At 38.5% G+C, this 17,926-nt stretch overlaps 1 protein-coding gene across 6 annotated transcripts in view; it reads right to left on the reverse strand.

The window, feature by feature from the left end:
• FNDC3B (fibronectin type III domain containing 3B) overlaps positions 1 to 17,926 on the reverse strand; it is a 358,288-nt gene that overhangs the window by 307,772 nt on the left and 32,590 nt on the right. The window contains exon 1 of one of the 6 annotated variants that reach the window (XM_060011134.1): positions 10,856 to 13,814. The exons of 4 other annotated variants lie outside the window; for them this stretch is intronic. The gene's annotated coding sequence lies outside the window, so the exon portion shown is untranslated. One more of the 6 variants, XM_060011138.1, reaches the window with a different exon arrangement.

The following is a 17,926-nucleotide window of genomic DNA, read 5'->3' on the forward strand; positions in this document are numbered from 1 at the left end:
GCAGCAGCTCACAGGTGTGGTTTCCGCTTCACCTTAGGCACAGTGGGCCAGACCCACAGTGATGGTGAGGACTCCGCTCCTAGAAACTATTTTCAGTTTCAAGATATATTACAGAATCCTGAATCTAAAAAGGAACCTTGAGAAGTTCAGTCTGACACAGGCTTGTACAATATCTAAACATCCCAAATTGTCCAGAGGCTTCAAAATATCATAACCCAGCATTTTTTTTATTATACTATATCCTTCAGTTAGTTTTCCTGGATTTCCCCTCTCAAACAGTTGGTAAAAACACATTTATTTGGAATAACAGGATGATAGGAATAGATAAGGTCAGAATTAGACATAACCATGTCTGAGTCAGTTAAAAATATAAACTGTTGAATATTTTAAAATCACCACTAGTGAAAGGATTCTTCCTTTAATAAAAGTCTGCTCCTCTGACTCTTCCTTTCCATTACCAGCAGCAGAAGGAGCAGTGCCCTAGTTCAGGAATTAAATCACTTCTAGATTCTGGAACCATCTGGAACCAACTTATCCTGCCTACCATCTCTCTCTCGTCTCCCTCTTCCGTCCACTCTACCCTGCACATGCAGACCATGCAATTCATTGTGAAACGTCACCTCCACTAGGCCACCGCTCACTCTCACAAACCAGGGACTCTTCAAGCAGAGGCCAGAGCAGCTCTCATGAGATGCGGAATGAGGGACTTCGCGTGTGGAAGTGCGAGTTCTACTGAGCTAACTGCTCCGGTTAGTGTTTCCTCAGGTGTGACGCAGGAACTACTGCAACAGAATCAGGTGGGGTGCTTGTTTAGAAACACAGATTCCTCACAAATGTTCACAGCAGCATTATTCATAAATGCCAAAAAAGGAGAAACAACCCAAACATCAACTTTAGAATAAATAAATAAGATATGGTAGAGCCACACAATGGAAAAGAACTTGGCAATAAAAAGGAATGAAGTACTGACACGTGACAGAACATGGATAAACCCTGAAAATATTATGCTAGGTGGAAAAAGCTAGCCACAGAAGGCCACATATTGTATGACTTCCTTTTATGAAATGTCCAGAACAGGTGAATTTTTAGATACAGAAAGGGTGTTTGCCTGGAGCTTGGGGCGGAGGTGGAGGGGTAGAGGGATGGCAGAGCAGAGTAACTGCTAATAGGTACTACAAGGTTTCTTTTAGAAGGTACAAAATGTTCTAGAATTTGATATTGGCGATGGTTGTACAACCTTGCCAATATGCTACAAATATATACATTGCATTTTACATCTTAAATGAGTAAACTGTATGACGTCAATTATTTCTCAATAAAACTGTTTAAAAATACGGATCCCGGGCTTCCTTGGTGGCGCAGTGGTTGAGAGTCCGCCTGCCGATGCAGGGGACGCGGGCTCGTGCCCCAGTCCGGGAAGATCCCTCGTGCCGCGGAGCGGCTGGGCCCGTGAGCCATGGCCGCTGAGCCTGCGCGTCCGGAGCCTGTGCTCCGCAACGGGAGAGGCCACAGCAGTGAGAGGCCTGCGTACCGCAAAAAAAAAAAAAAATATGGATCCCTCAATTCCACCTCAGAACTACCAAGTCAGAATCTCTGGAGGGAGGCCTGGATATCTTTCCTCTGAACAAGGGCAGGTGATGGGAATTTTCAGAAAAGCTGTAAAATACACTAAACACTGTCTCAGATCTTTCCTAATATGACATATGTAGGCAAGATAGTATATTCTGTAGCTCAAAAACATTTCTCAGGCCAAACAGATCCTCCACAGTCCCCTGCCTATATAAATGTATTTCCTACTCTGCCCACACGACTCTCCCTCCTACCAGTGTCACGACTCTCCCTCCTACCAGTGTCACGACTCTCCCTCCTACCAGTGTCACGACTCTCCCTCCTACCAGTGTCACGACTCTCCCTCCTACCAGCGTCACGAGGCTCCAGAAGCATGTGACTGCTGAAACTTTGCTCCTGGTACCCCCCTCCTCTTTCCTAGGACATCCACCTTCTGTCTAAGCCTTATCTGTTGGTTAAAGCTACCTCAAGATTACTCCAGTTTACAATGACCTCCACTAAGAGCCCTTTGGGCCTTCCTGTCCTCAAGTGTGAAAGGAGGGTGATGGACTGCTGGACTTTCTTCCATATCTGATAGTCTGAGCCTCTCTGAAGACCCAAGAGACACTCTAGGCAAGCAAACTTTCCTCCATTCAATTCACATATTACATCCAATTAATGCCTCTTGTGCAACTTTCTCCCCTACTTGATGTATGGGGAAGTTAAGTAACTTGAGGAAGAATTTTTTTTTTAAGGCTGGAGAATATGCACCTGTTAAAAAGGTCCTCAGGATACTGCTATAGGGCCCTGGCGTGTGGTAGTGGCTCAGCTATTTGATGAATTCCTTGATACTTAAGAAGTCACTCCTTTAGCTACAGTCTATTCAGACTTCTAGGTTTGCTGAGGTTATCTACAGAGATCTTTTGCATAGGGGAGACCTGCCACTTCTGTACTGCTTCTGTTTGACATATGAAGGTTGCTGTTCTTCTTTTCCAAGAAGACACTACCAACCCCTATCAAAGAGACCTGTAATATATGTTGTTTTTTTCTGCCAGTGATGATGGCTTTATGAAAGCATTTGAAAGAAGAGTTGTTAAGGTTAGAGGTGTATTCCATGGTCATGAGATAAACAAAATAACGGGCCCATCTTGTGATCAATCTGCAATCTCCTTTTCTGAAGCAGTCTAAAGCCTTTCATCACTGCCCCCCACCACGTACACAACGCAAGGTCAGTGAAACGCCACAGCACTCCAGATGATGTTCCTGGAAGCAACACAGTTTTCAAAATTGCTCTTCAGTGACTACTCGTGTCAAGATGAATAAACAAAAATTCCACATGTGTTAAAATAAAAGCCAATTTTTTGAAGAAGCTAGTAACTTTTGCATCACAATTTAGAGGTACAAAATGCATTCTTATATTTCCAGCAACTTGTAAGGACAAAGCTTCATAAAGCTGAAATTAAGATGCTCCAAAACACATATACATAAACACACATATACACATGTATGCACAGATATACACTCCTTAGAAAACACACTAGGAAATTACACAGCCCTTGATACTATAATGCCAATTTCTAAATCTATAAAATATCAGAGTCCTGTAATTTCTAAGTTTTTTTCAGATGTTTGCAAATTAAGGGAAAATGTGCACCTCATCTTCAAACTGTACTGTTCTTTTCACGTGTTAATATTATATAGATAAAAACCTTGGTAATTCAAAATTATTGAGGAAAATCCCATCTATATATATGAAAAGAAGCAACTGCAACAACAAATATAAACGCAGCTAAAACTGGCAATAGCATTGCCAAGTGTAACTCCTACCTGCTCTACTTAACAGATAAGACATACTTGTACCTCTAACAATTGCTACGTCAAAAAAATATTTTCCCATGGATGGACCCAGAGATTGTCATAGTGAGTGAAGTAAATCAGACAGAGAAAGACAAACGTCATATGACATCGCTTATACGTGGAATCTAAAAAAAGAGTACAAATGAACTTATCTACAAAACAGAAATGGAGTTACAGATGTAGAAAACAAACTCATGGTTACCAGGAGGTTGGGGGAGGAGATAAATTGGAAGATTGGGCTTGACATATACACACTACTCTATATAAAATAGATAACTAACAAGGACCTACTGTATAGCATAGGGAACTCTACTCAATACTCTGTTATGGCCTATATGGGAAAAGAATCTAACAAAGAGTGGATACATGCATATGTATAACTGATTCACTTTGCTGTACACCTGAAACTAACAAAAGATCGTACAACTATACTCTAATAAAAATTTTTTATATATATATTTTCCCAAGTACTTCAGAAGAGTTTTATTTTATTCTACTCCCTTCTCCCTAGGTCCTCCACCCCAGTCTTATTTTAGTAAATTATTTCCCAACTTCTTCATAGCCACTGAAGAGATTACTAGGATGAAAATTTAAATTAGCTATATTATCTTCAGTACCCAGATAAAACAAGGTAAATAATGTTTTGGTTTTGTGAGCTGGACACTAAGTAAGGATATCATTTCAGTTTATTTTCACAATCCTATCCTGTTACACGAGAAAGCAAAGCGATAAGGAATACTACACTGGAGAATCAGGAAACCTGGATTATTCTGACTGCACCAAGAACTCTTTCTGTGTTCTAAGCGCAAATCCCTCTCCAGCTCCTTAACGTGGGCTGTTTGGTGAGGGTCCTGGCTTTTTTCTCACATGCCCACTCAAATTGGTTTGGTACCTGCCTGGATTACAGTGTTGAGAAAGATTCACTGCCCTGGTTCAGTGATAGAGAGGTCTGCCAAGGTAGTGAGATTAAGGATTGAGGAGATCCATGTCACATATTTGCCATCCATTGGTTAGAAAAAGCACCAAGGACCCCTCTACTCAGTCATTCTCAGTCAATCAAGAACTGCAAGTAGCAGAAAAGAGGAGATACATCTGATGCTGGACGAGTTGTAGAGACAAAACCTCTGGTCTCCACCTCTAATTTGTTCGGCATTTCAGAGACAACATTAATGTCTGAGAATTTTAAATTGACTAATTGCTAAAAAATTTAATCAACACCTAATAATTAAGATATTAGAATTAAGCACACCTACTCAAATCATGTAACAGACAACCACATCTGACAGATCACCACAACCAGAGCACTACTACAAATGAATAATACATGTTGAAATCATATGTGTGATTGAAGTCAGATAAAGTTGAGTAGACAGATCTGGAAATTTATTCCCTCGGTTTTTCAAACATTTATTGGGTATCTTACGTGCCTAGCACTGTGCAGACACTGGAAATCCAGTTATGCACATTTGGCTAACTTTGCAATTGAGCTAAGATTTCAAAAGACCTTCCAATAATGAACAGAGTGAGATTTTTCAAATCTCCATGTCCTTGATCTTTACAAGGCAGTCCTATTGGAATCTTTTTTTTTAATGTTCCAAGATCCTTCTGTCAAAGGTATTAAGATATTGCTATGACTGAAATTATAATCTAAAATCATCATACTGCTGAGGGCTTAGTAAATCCGACATTCAACTTGTGTGTGGTGTGTGTTGCCACCTACCCCCTACCTTCAATCAACTGATGATTCAGTACTGACTGTCACAGGGAAATCCTCCAAACCTCTGCAGACAGCTGTGCCCCATCGCTTCCTGTTTCCAACACTCACTAATGAATTTGTACTGGTTTTTCCCAGGGTCTAAGAAAATCCTGTAGTAGAACATCTTGCCCCAATCTTATATTGTACTCCTGTAACATACATTCTAAAAGATGTTTTCGTACATTCTTGATTCATAGATTTAATTCAGAAATGAGAATCAGTAAAAGAAATAATCTGTTCTGAACTAATTTTTACTTTGCAAAGTTCTACGGGTATTAGTTACTCACTGTGAGTTTTAAAAAGCTCACAGCACACTGAAAATCCTATTTATTCAAAGCTAATTCTGTGAAATTCAACACCATGACAAGTCAGTTCTCTCTCAATGCCTTTTCTGTCCATAAGAAAGCTAATTTCCCTATCACTTAAACCAGAAGACTGAATATTATTTGGCCATTGTCTATGTATCTTAAAAGTCTTACTGCTGGATAAGTGAATAAAAATACAACTCTTTTTTATACCTTCCATACAAGCTAATCATTTTAAGCAACACACATGTTTTAGGAGAGTGCTGTCAACACAACTAATGAGATTGCACTTGCACTTCTACTTTGTAGATTTATTTTTAAAACGATTTCTAAATGATCAGTTACACTTCAAAATATACTTGTGAAGATTCAGATTTGTTAAATTTGTTGTATGTAAACTATATTTCAATTTTTTAAACATTTCACAAGGAATTCTAGCACTGCACATATCGCCTGAAATCTACATGATGTGAGAAAAGAGGATCTCGGTGGCAATCCAGAGACTTGGTTTAATTTGTTCTATTATAAATACCAGCTGCGTGACTTAGGTTTCTCAGAGCCTCCATTTATCTGCAACATGATGTGGTTGGACTAGATTACCTGCAAATTTCCTTCCAATTCTAAATTCTGTGATCCTAATACAGCAATTTCACTAATTTGGGATCAGAGCCATAAACAAAGTTCTACTTAAAAGATATTTTCCCTAGAAAGTACTGTGTTTAGCCACATATCTTTAAAGAAAAATTACAATAGCCATATAACACTCATTCATGTCACACCTTGAATGATAAGCATTTTTAGGCTGCAGGCTTCTCAGGAACAAGACGTGGCAAGCACTTCCCTGGTTCTAAGCTTCTCATTACTTACTCTGAAAATGTGAATGGCAGAGGTGATGCATGGTAAAAGGTTCAAGATCCAAAGGCAGAAGTAGTATATATATACTACGCTACTCCTTCCTGCTACCGTGGACTGTGTCCTGCCGAGCTCTCAAAGAGGTCAGCCCGGGGCTCTCAAATTCTCCTGCAGCCCTCAAGTGGTACAAGAAGATTGCAAATGGAGAGCCATTTAATTCTTGTAGCCCCTGGCAAATACCAAAGATTCCAAATCATATTTTTACATCAGCATAGGCTTTTCCACCATAAGGGTTTCATTTCCCTTCCAGCATGTTACAACCTATACTAATTTCAAAAACACAACCTCAGCATTTAAAATTTGCAGTGAAATTTTTAAAGTTTTTTTTTTTAAATCAGCAGCACTTTCAAGATTATCTAATCCATCCCTTATTTTTTAGAGGTCACACCACTGATTAATGGAAGAGTAAGGTCTCTTGCCTCTCAAATCACTTCAAATTTCTGAGCATATTTTCTACCTAAGTTTATAAAGGAAAACTAACCAGGCTGTATGCTCTTTACAACACCCACACACATATACACCCACTCTTACTTACCAAATTCCAAAATGTTAATTATCCCACTGCCTTTCCCCTAGTCTATCAGGTTCTCTGCAAAGTCCCAAACCAGGCAACTACTGAGGCTCTCAGAGGAGACAAGTGTTTTCTACATTAGTAACACTAAGTCTCCAAAAGAAGGGCAGCACAAGGAAAAGATGTCCACACCTAATATGGTCGTTTACAACACAGCCATGGTGAGTTATGTGTCTTAATTAGAAGCATATGACCTAAAAAATCGGAAATCAATACAGATTTATTTGTTTTCTAAACAAAAGAAAGACCACTCAAAACTATCCTCTACATTCCCTCTGGGTCTAAGTTTCAACCATGTCACTGCCTGACATCTCCGGGAGTGGCCTGGAAGAAATGTAATTGCAAACTCAGGTAAAAGTGAGGGGAAACAGAAAAACCCATACAGAAACAGGAACCAACTACATGTGGTATCTTTGTTTTTTCTAAATCCAGCCAGGTGTAATTTCCAAAGTATATGCCATGGAACAAATATTCTGCTTCATGCTAGTATGTCTTATATGAAAAAAGAATTCTAATATCAAGTAAACCTGAAAACTCTGGACTGAATAGCTAGAGGTTCTTTAACGCTGGACTTCAAAGAACTAATATGTACCAAGATTCCCTCCAGGGTCAAACTTTTCTAAACACAAACTTTTCCCAAGGTCTGGTGTTCATCAGATAATGCTCTAGCTCTAGCTACTCAATTATTTTCAACTCTCCTAATGAAATCATGTGAAATTCTTTTTTATAGAGATTATCTAATGATATGTTAGTAGCACTTCACCTAGTTTCTTCACATGAGAACTTAGCCCAATCTTCAGGTAAAAAGTCAAAGAAAATTGGATCCAACGGTTAACCCTACACAATTTATGAGTCTAAAGGACTGCACAAGCTTATTCACCCATATAACGTCAAAATATAAGTCACATTTCCACATTAAACATGGCTTGAAATTGTCTAGTTGTTCAAATTTCCTCTAGGAAGGGTATGCCATTTCTTCTTCCTATGAAAAGGAATCCAAAGCTCAATTTTTCAAGTCTTTAAGGCAACAACAAATCAAAACGTTCACTTTTCCAGGATGAAAGATCACTTTTTCCAAACAACAAAATGTTTTCTAATCTTTCGCATTTCCTGCCACTATTACAAGTAGAAAGAAAAATACAATCTCCTTAGTAGACAGGAAACAGTACAAATAGCGAACACACACCTTTAGGGCCCTTCTAATGCTGTATCTGAGCACTCAGCAATGTGGCCATGCACTTTCAACATCTGAACCAATTAGGCATTTTAACAGTTCAACAAAGAAAGCATTTTTCCCCCAGACTCACATTCCATGCTGCCACTTCCACAGTCGAAGGCCTGAAGTTCATTCCTCTAAGTCTGAGCCGCTATCTCTTCCCTGTTGCATACTGTCAGCACTCATAACTAAAATCATAAAAACTCTAGACCCGAAAGAGGTAGAGGTTTTAAATAATCATCACATCAAGGGGCTGTGATGTCTAAATGCCTACAAGAGCCAAGAAGGGAATGTCAACGAGTAAAGTAGCCTACCTTCCTTGCTTCCTGTTTTAGAAACATGGCTACAGAGAAATATTTCATATTTAAATTTTTTTCATATTTTAAAAATTAAGGTGCGCACACGATGGCAAAAAACAACTGACAGGCAGCCTCAGTATCTAGGAGTCAACAGAGAGCGGTGGAGACCCCTGCAGACAGAGCAGACACCCCTCCTAAACAGGGAGCTGACACTCAGCTTACGACCTTCACTACGTTGCAGAAACATCAGTCCATACTGCCAGGTTTTCAAGAGAAACCAGAAATCTTGTTTTATGTGAAATCCCTTCATTTTCAAAAGTTGCTTCCAAATTTTAAAAAACACTGTGCAAAGCCAAAAACAAAATCTACAGGCCCCATCCCCCAGCCCAGTTTACAAATTCAATCTCATCCTATCAGATGAGGCAATCAGTGTTATCTGGAGACGTCCAATCACTTGCCCAAAGCTGGAGATATCTAAAATCTGAGTCTCATCAATTTATAGTACCAGGTATATAATATACCACATGTTGGTTCACTTAATCACCAAATTTACCAAGGACCTACTAGGGGTTACTCTTCCAGAGATTGGTAATTCACCAGTGCACAAGAGAAACAACAACAAAAAACCCTTGTTCTGGTGGCGTTTACATTCTAGTAAGGGGAAACAAGCCACGAACATAAGAAGTTATGTAGTACGTAAGAAAGTGATACTTAATGTTAAAAAAAAAAAAAACATGAAAAAAAGAACAGGATAAATAGAATTAAGAGTACTACAGAGTTAACAGAGTTAGTCTCATGTCTTATGAAGGTTTTAGTTGCAGCCAAAATCTTTTCTAAGTAGTAAGAAGCCCAACACAGCTGACATATAACCAATGGGCAAATTTTCATGCCTTGGTTTCCTTATCCATAAAACAAAGATATTGTTACCTGATCTACCTAATGCCCATTATTGTAAGACAATCTTTCGTTACTATTTGAGAAAAGTGAACTTATAGTATTTTAGTGTTAGATTTATGATGCAGTATGATGATCATTTCTAGACATTCAGAATACCTCTTAAATGTCCTAAGCACTTATTAGGCTCTGATCTTTCAAAAGGAAAAAGTAGCCACTAAAATCATTAACATTTCTTCTCCCTTCTAATGTTGACTGATCCAAAGGCCACAGAACTATGGCAACCTCTATGAACTTTGACTGGGCTACAATGCGGTGAAAAGGAGAAAGATTTCACTTTTTTATACCACTCTATTGTTTGGGGGGAAAACAGTTTTTTTTAAACAAACAACACGAATAACTTTTCTAATAATAATAATTTTTTTTTAAACCCTTAAGGCTACAATGCACTGAAGAAACAGAGTTAAATCTAGGCCTGGGCCCACATGGCTACCACTTTCATTTCACAAAAGATGTACAGATTTAACAACGTAGAAACAAGATTTATAATCCCTGATGTTTTGGTTGTGATAATATTTAATATGAATTGACCACATCCCTAAGTTTCATAATCAAATGTCAATTTACAGAAGAAATAAAGTTCTGCATATTTTCCTCCCATTTTCATTCTCCTGATTATCCAGCACTTACCATTTTCTCTTAATAATTTGCTTCCTAACAGCTACATAATGTCTTTTACTCTTTGTGAAGTTGCTAGTAATGCATTTTAGTTGATCATCTCTTCCTTACCGCACATAAATGGACAGAAATTACAGGACATTATTGCTGTGAGACACCCTCCGTCGGTCTCTTGTGCTCTTACACGCCCTGTCAGGTATGCTAAAAAGGCAAGGCCTTGACCGTTCTGTGTCCAGGCTATTTCTCAGAGTTCTGTTTACAGTGAACTACCTTGACAGATGGGGTAAGACTCTCCTCTGGACAAAGAGAAAGTTCCCTCACTGCATGCTGCAAAAGCAGTGGATTCCCCGAGTTTAGTGTCCCTCAGCAGAAACACAACCCCACTGTGTACACAGTTCCATCTGGATGCTCCAAATCACCCCCGTGGGACTTGGGGGCAAGGAGGAACTGATACAACTGCTGGTGCTCACCCTGTTTGGTATGCCCCTGTCTGTGGTGCCAGAGTCCCCTGTCTTCTGCCAGCACTGATGAAACAGTAACACGGTCACTATTAGCTTAGGGCAAAATCAAACCCCAGACTCAACAATGTCAAATGGAGTTGAAGAATCACATATTTATTCAGATATGTCATTCTTGGTAAGCTTATATACAAAACTTGCAAATCCTCAGGCCCTAAACGCATGTCTGATTTCCTTTGTTCTTTAATCGCTGATATACACAAAACATATACACATACTACAATAGAATATCTCACCCCATATTAGGTTTCAGAAATAGTTAATAAACTCCAATGGAATCCAGCTGTCACTAATTCATTACCTCTTACTTCTAAATGAAGGAACTGGAGAGCTACATCTGGATGTGAACCTGGCGTTTCCAATCAAGTCTTCCACCTTCTCTCCCTCAGCACAGGCCACTTCAGAAGAAAGCAGAGTAAGTTTTAGGCAAAGAGTCCTAAACGTCCAGATTATGTCAAACTTCTCTGGGCCTGAATCTGTTTACCCGTAAAGTAAGAGGGCTGGACTAGAGGGACTCATCTCTTTTTCCAGTTGTAATTCTGATGATTCTACTTTCAGCCTATACATGGGTGGAACATTCTTTGCTGCTTTGTTCAGTGCTGGAGTGGTTTATGAAGTGTGGTCCTGCTGAAAAGCTGGAGAATGAACTAGATGTCCTCGCAAGATGCCTCCTGGCTCTATAATCCCATGATGTGCTTATAATGGAATTTGGCTATCCTTATAATTAGAAATGTAGCCTGCTGGTCACACATCTGGATCAGATAAATCTGCACAAATAGCATTTCACCAGAAGCAGAAATGCCAAGCATATAACAGCTGTGTTGTTACATCAGCCTTGCAAATAACAAGGAATACTATTTATCCATAGAAAGAAATGACTACGGCAGACAGGAATAAAGCTGATTTCATTCAAGTTATTTGGGGGTGGGAGAAATGTTTATAAAAGAAAAAATATATGTTGGTCAGACTTTCATATTAATTTACAAGACCAGTACAGAAAAGAATTCCCATACATAAAAGACCGCAAACGCCAAAACACTATTTCCTTATTTCCAGCAGTCCTAGTTAATGATGAGTTTCTTGTTACTGAACTTCTGTAAATGTAATAGGCTCCTCCGACTTGCATGTCAACATATCACATGGAACCATGAACCTAATCCACAATTAAGTATTATCAAAGTGTCAAATGTACTATGGGAATATTCACATCCATAGAAAATAAATGTGTTTCAAGTTAACAATTAATTTCACTCAACCAATGTGCTGGATAATATGAAACAAGAGGAAATTATTTTCCTAAAAAGAAATAAACACTTTTCTAGCCAATTAGGTAAGCATTAACCACCTTACCCTTTGAAGATCATTTCTTAAACCCAAAAACTTAAATGTGCTAATCTAATTGCTCTGAGGAACAACTGACAAAAGGCATGACTAATGGCAAACAGGTATGAATACAAAATCTGTCACCTATTACTAACCTTGCCAACACAGCCAGTCTTCTAATTTATAATACTGTTCAAAATTTTATTTTCCGAATTCAAAAATGTATTCAGATTTTGGGTGATAATGATTGTCAATGGAGGTTCGTCAGTTATGACAAATGCACCACTCTTGTGGGGGGAAGCTGATAACGGAGGAGGCTGTGCACTGTGGCGGCAAAGGGCTAGAAGGGAAGTCTCTTTACCTTCCTCTCAATTTTGCTGTGAACCTAAAACTGCTCCAATAAAAATAAAGTCTTTAAAAATGTACTCGATATAGTATATACGTTTTAAAAGATAGAAAGTAACTTTCCTATCAGGTAAATGCCCTACGTTGAAATGTATATATGGAATTAGATCCTTAGATTTTTAACCTATAAAATGTAAGACTCAGGAAGTCACTTTACGTATAGTCACTTTCCATATACAAATATAAATAACCCCACAATATTAGTATAATTACCATTACCTCAAAAGTCCAGACTAAAGTCGATAAGTTTTGCTCCACGTAAAGAAAAAACAAAGAGAACAAAGAAAGCAAGCTAACAAGACAAAAGGAATACCACAGAAACTGGGGTTACATTCCTGAAACGGAGAAAACAGTGATGACTGGAGAGGTAAAGTAAGACAGAAGCAAACTTATGTGGTTCCTAAATGGGAGAATCCAAAAGGTAATCTGATTCTTACTCCACGTTTTCTAATATTAACTGAAAACTACTAGTAACAACCAGTGTCTTTGGATCAGTTGTGAACGGAGTACAGGGATAAAAAAAAAAAAAAAAGTTGACTGATCAGACAGACGAATCTTTGGCAAAATATAATAAATCACAACTTTCAATCTTTACGTATCAATTTTTAAACTAAAACCTTAGATTAAAATGACACCCTGACGGTCACTTAATCAATTTTCAGAAGAATGTTAATCAACTATTTCCAAACACCGGGAGTCAACTTAAGCAACTGAAGTTCTCAACGGATTCTAATTCCTAAGGAAGTCACTGTAAGAAAAATGAGTTAGCACTTCAAAACACCTAGCAGAGAATCTAACAGATGCGTACATTTTATGTGTAACCATGGGGTGTCCTTAATAAACACAATCAACAGGAGATTCATAGTGTAAACCCTCTTTGGGGCCTAGGCAGCTCTAAGTAAACATCAACTTTGAAACTGTGATGGGCGTATCAGTGAACCATCATCAAATTATAGATGAGAGCCAGGCCTTCTGGCTTTATGCCAAAGTGAAACATCAGATGGGCAGGTTCCATCCCTTCAAGGGTACAGCCCAAACTTCTAAGATTCTAAAAGATGTCTTCAACCTGAAGGGTGGGAACTCTCAGCCTAACAGGCTGAACCACACTCAACTTCAACGTCTATGGTCAACTCAGGAAATGTCGAATCTTCCAAAGCCCTAGATGCAAGGCAATTAGTGAACGTGGGTAGCCCCTCCCCCTTTTTAAATAATTCTTTCAGGTAACTGAATGTCATTAGCAACTAGGCCTAAGAGTGAAGTATGAACTTTTTATAAGATAAACCTTATTTTTCTGTTTTGAATCTTTCCATAGCTGTTTTCTTGATTTAAGGGTTTAAACAGATTCCTAATACATGTTTTTAAAAAATAATAACTGACCTATTTGTTAATATCAGTCTTTTTCTCTACCCTCTATCATTTTGATGTTATTCTTGCCTTTTAGGATCTGTTTGTGATTTCAGATTTAAAGCCAGGCATTTGAGATTTTGCACAGGCATACAGACAGGATTTCGATTTTACCAAGGCTGCCAAATCAACAGCTAGTCCAGCAGTGCAAAAATCCACTCGCTATCTTTTTTTTTTTTTTAAAGAAATAGATTTTTTGCCTCCATGCTTTTCATTTCCAGGAACAATACTTCTCTCATGACAAGCAGAGACCCGAAAAACAAGGGGCAGCATTGATCAGAACTCAGCCTCGCTCCCTTCCCTCACCTAACACCTCACTTTCAAAAAGGCTCTAGGTTGTGTCTTTCCTTACTAGAAACTGAATTTCCTCATCTTAAAGGATACTAACAATTTCCCCGATTCTGGCTGTCTAGGCATTATTTACCATCTCCACAAATTTCAGTGTTTACATAACTGAGTGCTAAAGTAAGACCTTGACAATGGCAACACAGGAATACTCCCAAGATGCCTATGTTTGGGTGGTAAAAATGTCCTGACTGAAAAATTTCTTTCCAATTATCACTTTTCTATCACTCTCTGCCCAAATCCCTCGCCAGTTTGTTCTTCCTGGTCTCTCCTCCGATAAAACTAGCAGGAGCACCTGGAGCTGCAGCTCCCCACACAGAACCCCACCAAAGGCGAACGGAAGCTTTAGAGGAAGGCAGAGACCAGCTCTGGACTGGACAGGTGTGAGGGCCTTGCAGACTCCTACAACTCAATACACATTTAGTCTTTTACCCCAATCAGCACAGCACAGAGGATACTGAGGCCTCATCTCAAATTCTAACTGTGTAGTTTAACAGCATGACATTTAACTTAACATAAGAAATTATGAATTCATATTTTTGATGTCATGTCTTCCTAATTCTGAAGATACTGATTTATACAAATGTCAATCCCAGCCAAGAGCCTACCACACACAATTTCTATAGGTTATCTCACAGGTTGCTAAAAATACCTACATCAGAGCTGAACCAAAAAGTGGGGGAAGGGTGGTCTGTGCCTTCTTTATCTCCTGTATCAGTGTGTCAAGAGACAGTCAGGTAAACACATTCCCAAGGCAATCATATGACACCCACCACCAGGAGAACTCCCTATAAAAGGCTGCCTTGGGCAGGAACCTCCAGAACTTTTATGTGAACTGCCTCCCTCATTTTAGGGAATGTTCCTCAAACCAATGAGCACAAGAAGAAAGCTATCATTAAAGTCAAAAGCATTTTGTACAGATTGCCTTCAACCAAAGGCGCCAGTGTTTTCATCTGCCACAATCCAAATGCTCCTGTATATTTAAATATTTACTTCAATCAACCTATTGCTTGTTTCAAAGAAGGCAGGATGAAGAGACGAGGTGGACTTCTTCACAATCTGAAATTTACCATTTCCAAACAAATGACAATGAATACTTTCTACGGACACTGTCATACTGGTCAAATGGCTCCTCTCGCCTTCTTCTCATGCACAGGGGGACCTGCATTCCATTAGACGTGGACACCTGTGCTCATCCTCCCAAACCCCAAGATTCCATTTGCATAGCAATATTACAAAATAGCTACTTTCACATATCTTAAATACACGGGGAGGGTGCATTTTAAGAATCAGTATAAAGCGTTACTTCATGCTAAAGAATGTCAAATGGAAGTTCACAGAAAAAGAGTTTAAAATAGATCTAATTTGCATGTTTGTCTGAAATCATCTAATTGGACATGTTCCTTCCTGTGTATTTTATTTAGGTTACTATTTTTGGTTTTGAGGCATCATTCTACTCTGAAGACAAAAATATGACTCTTTTTTTAAGGTGAGTTTAATACAAGTTGTCCAAATACTTTTTCAGTCCACCTTTGTGAACTCAAAACTACTAGGCAACTTAAAAAGTATTCAAGTTTTCTTGTTGGGGGAAAAAAATCAAATATTTCTATAGTGAGAGTCTTTCTACATGAGATCACAGAAAAGAATTCATTAATTCTCTCTCAGACAAGCACACAGGAGGCCAAAACCTTTGTTCAGAGAAGGGAGAGAGCATTCATCAATTAAGTGTAGTATTGTTCTAGGGCTTTGTTTATAAATCCAGCATACATCGCCATCTGTTAACTTGGACTAGAAAGCTTTACTTGATATTTATGTAGCTCAGAATAAAGTAAAGGAAGAGGCCTCTGTGAAAACACCACCCCATAAACATTTTCTCACCCCTGGATCAATACAATCCTATTCTGACTGAATAACGTCATACTGAAGACTTGCATCCCTGCTCTTTCTCTAAACATTAGTTTCTCATGTTAGAAATGTATTTACATCTCTACGAAAATTCCTAATTTGTTAAGTTTTCAAATAGAAGAAATTCTGACTTTTTTAAAAAAGGTAAATAAATTGCAACTTCACCTAAGCAGTTTTTTTAATGCTCCTGATTCCTTAAGTTACATTCAACTTAGAACAGACATGATCTTTTTTACCAATCCATTCCCATCTACTTCAAATTCTAGGTCTCCAGTTAATCATTCTTGATTAATTCTACTGACCTATAATCATTCAAGTTGTACTTATGTGGCTTGATCACTGGTTTATATAACTTCATGTATGTAGATTTTCTAATTCGAATACAAACTTTGAAGATAGGAACCACATTTTTTATTCATTTCATCCACTCAAAGCTTTCCCCTGCCAACCCCACGATATATTACTTTATATACAACAGACATTTTAGTTAGGTGAATTAACTTTTTAACTATAAACTAAAACTATTAACATTGGTCCAAATTTATCCAAGCCAAAGTCACTCTAGAAACAGTTATAATTTTATTTAAAAAGTATACTTCATTGTCCCCCCAAATTAAAGACCCCTCTTGATGCCCTTGTGACCTGAATGGAATTGACAGACTTTCATCAACATTAAAGAGGCTTTCAACCTTCCCTTAACCACTCTGAAACTCATGAAAAATAATTTAATGTCTTTGTACTCTGATACTTTTTTAAACTCTCTAATTTCCACCTAATTTTTTTTTAGAGGATTAACATTTTTTAAAGCTGCATACATATACTGTCTCCCTAGAAGTTGACATTTCGACTTTGCTGAGATGTGCACTCAAGTGGAAAGGCAGGAAGAGCTCACAGTTCAGAGGGGAAATACCTAACAAGCAGGCAACACAGAGCCATAAAAGACCACGTGCAGCTGGGCGCTGAAGGAGAGCTCTATGGGCAAGGGCCTGGCTGTGATTCATCCTTACACTCCTAGTAGCCAGCATAATTCTCCACAACGTACACTCTCTGAAAGCAGAGACTGGGGTTTTGCTCTCTGCTGTATCCCCAAGCCCCAAGAACAGTACTAATACATAGCAGTGCTCAGTAAACACGTGTGAAATAATATCTGCAGAAAAAATGTATAATACATAGTAGACATTAGTAGGAAAGGAAGTAGAAGAAAGGGCTGGGACTAGCTAAATTTTATTTTTAGATTGTACTTCCGATGCTCACCACTACTTTAAACGTGACACAAACTCCAAGTATCTAAGGGGCAATTGACCAGGATGGTGTTGAATCAAAATGTCAAATCATACAAGGAAAAGCTTTGAACACTGGGGACCTGCAGCAAACAAGCTGGCTAGAGTTGAGTTTGAGGGGCTGTCACATGAAAGAAGAAACAAACTTGTTCTAGGTTGCTGTGGAGTAGTATTTTTTGAACTATGGGTCATATAATCAATTTAGTGGGTCACTGACTGGCATTCCTTTAGATAAAAGAGAATAGCATAGAATTGGATCACAAAGAATAAAGGCAAGTATTGATTTATTTTGATCCAGGTATACATATTTAAAATTTTCGTAGATGTGTATTTACTGGACTACCAGGTAAAACGTGTCTCAATGTGCGTGCCAGTCAAAATTTGTGGAAAAACAGTGCTATAGAAAGCCCATCTTTCACCATGACAATGTGGGCTCAATATAAAAATGAGAGATGTCAAAAAAAAAAAAAAAAAGAATTAACTGATTACTTCTTAAAGAAACTTTGTTAGTGAATATTCAAAGAAATCAAGAACTGAAAGAAACCTTAGTGATCACCTGGTCTAATCCTTTCATTTCATTAATCATAATGGTAAAGATACCCAAAACCAAACTGGTAGTTAGGGGCAGAGCCAAGCCTGGAAGCCAGTCTCCAGAGCCCCCTAGTTCAATTGCCTTGACTCTAGCATAGGCTGGTGACCATGTGTCAAGA

This window comes from Delphinus delphis, chromosome 4 (assembly GCF_949987515.2).
Source record: "Delphinus delphis chromosome 4, mDelDel1.2, whole genome shotgun sequence".
Classification (NCBI taxonomy): Eukaryota; Metazoa; Chordata; class Mammalia; order Artiodactyla; family Delphinidae; genus Delphinus; species Delphinus delphis.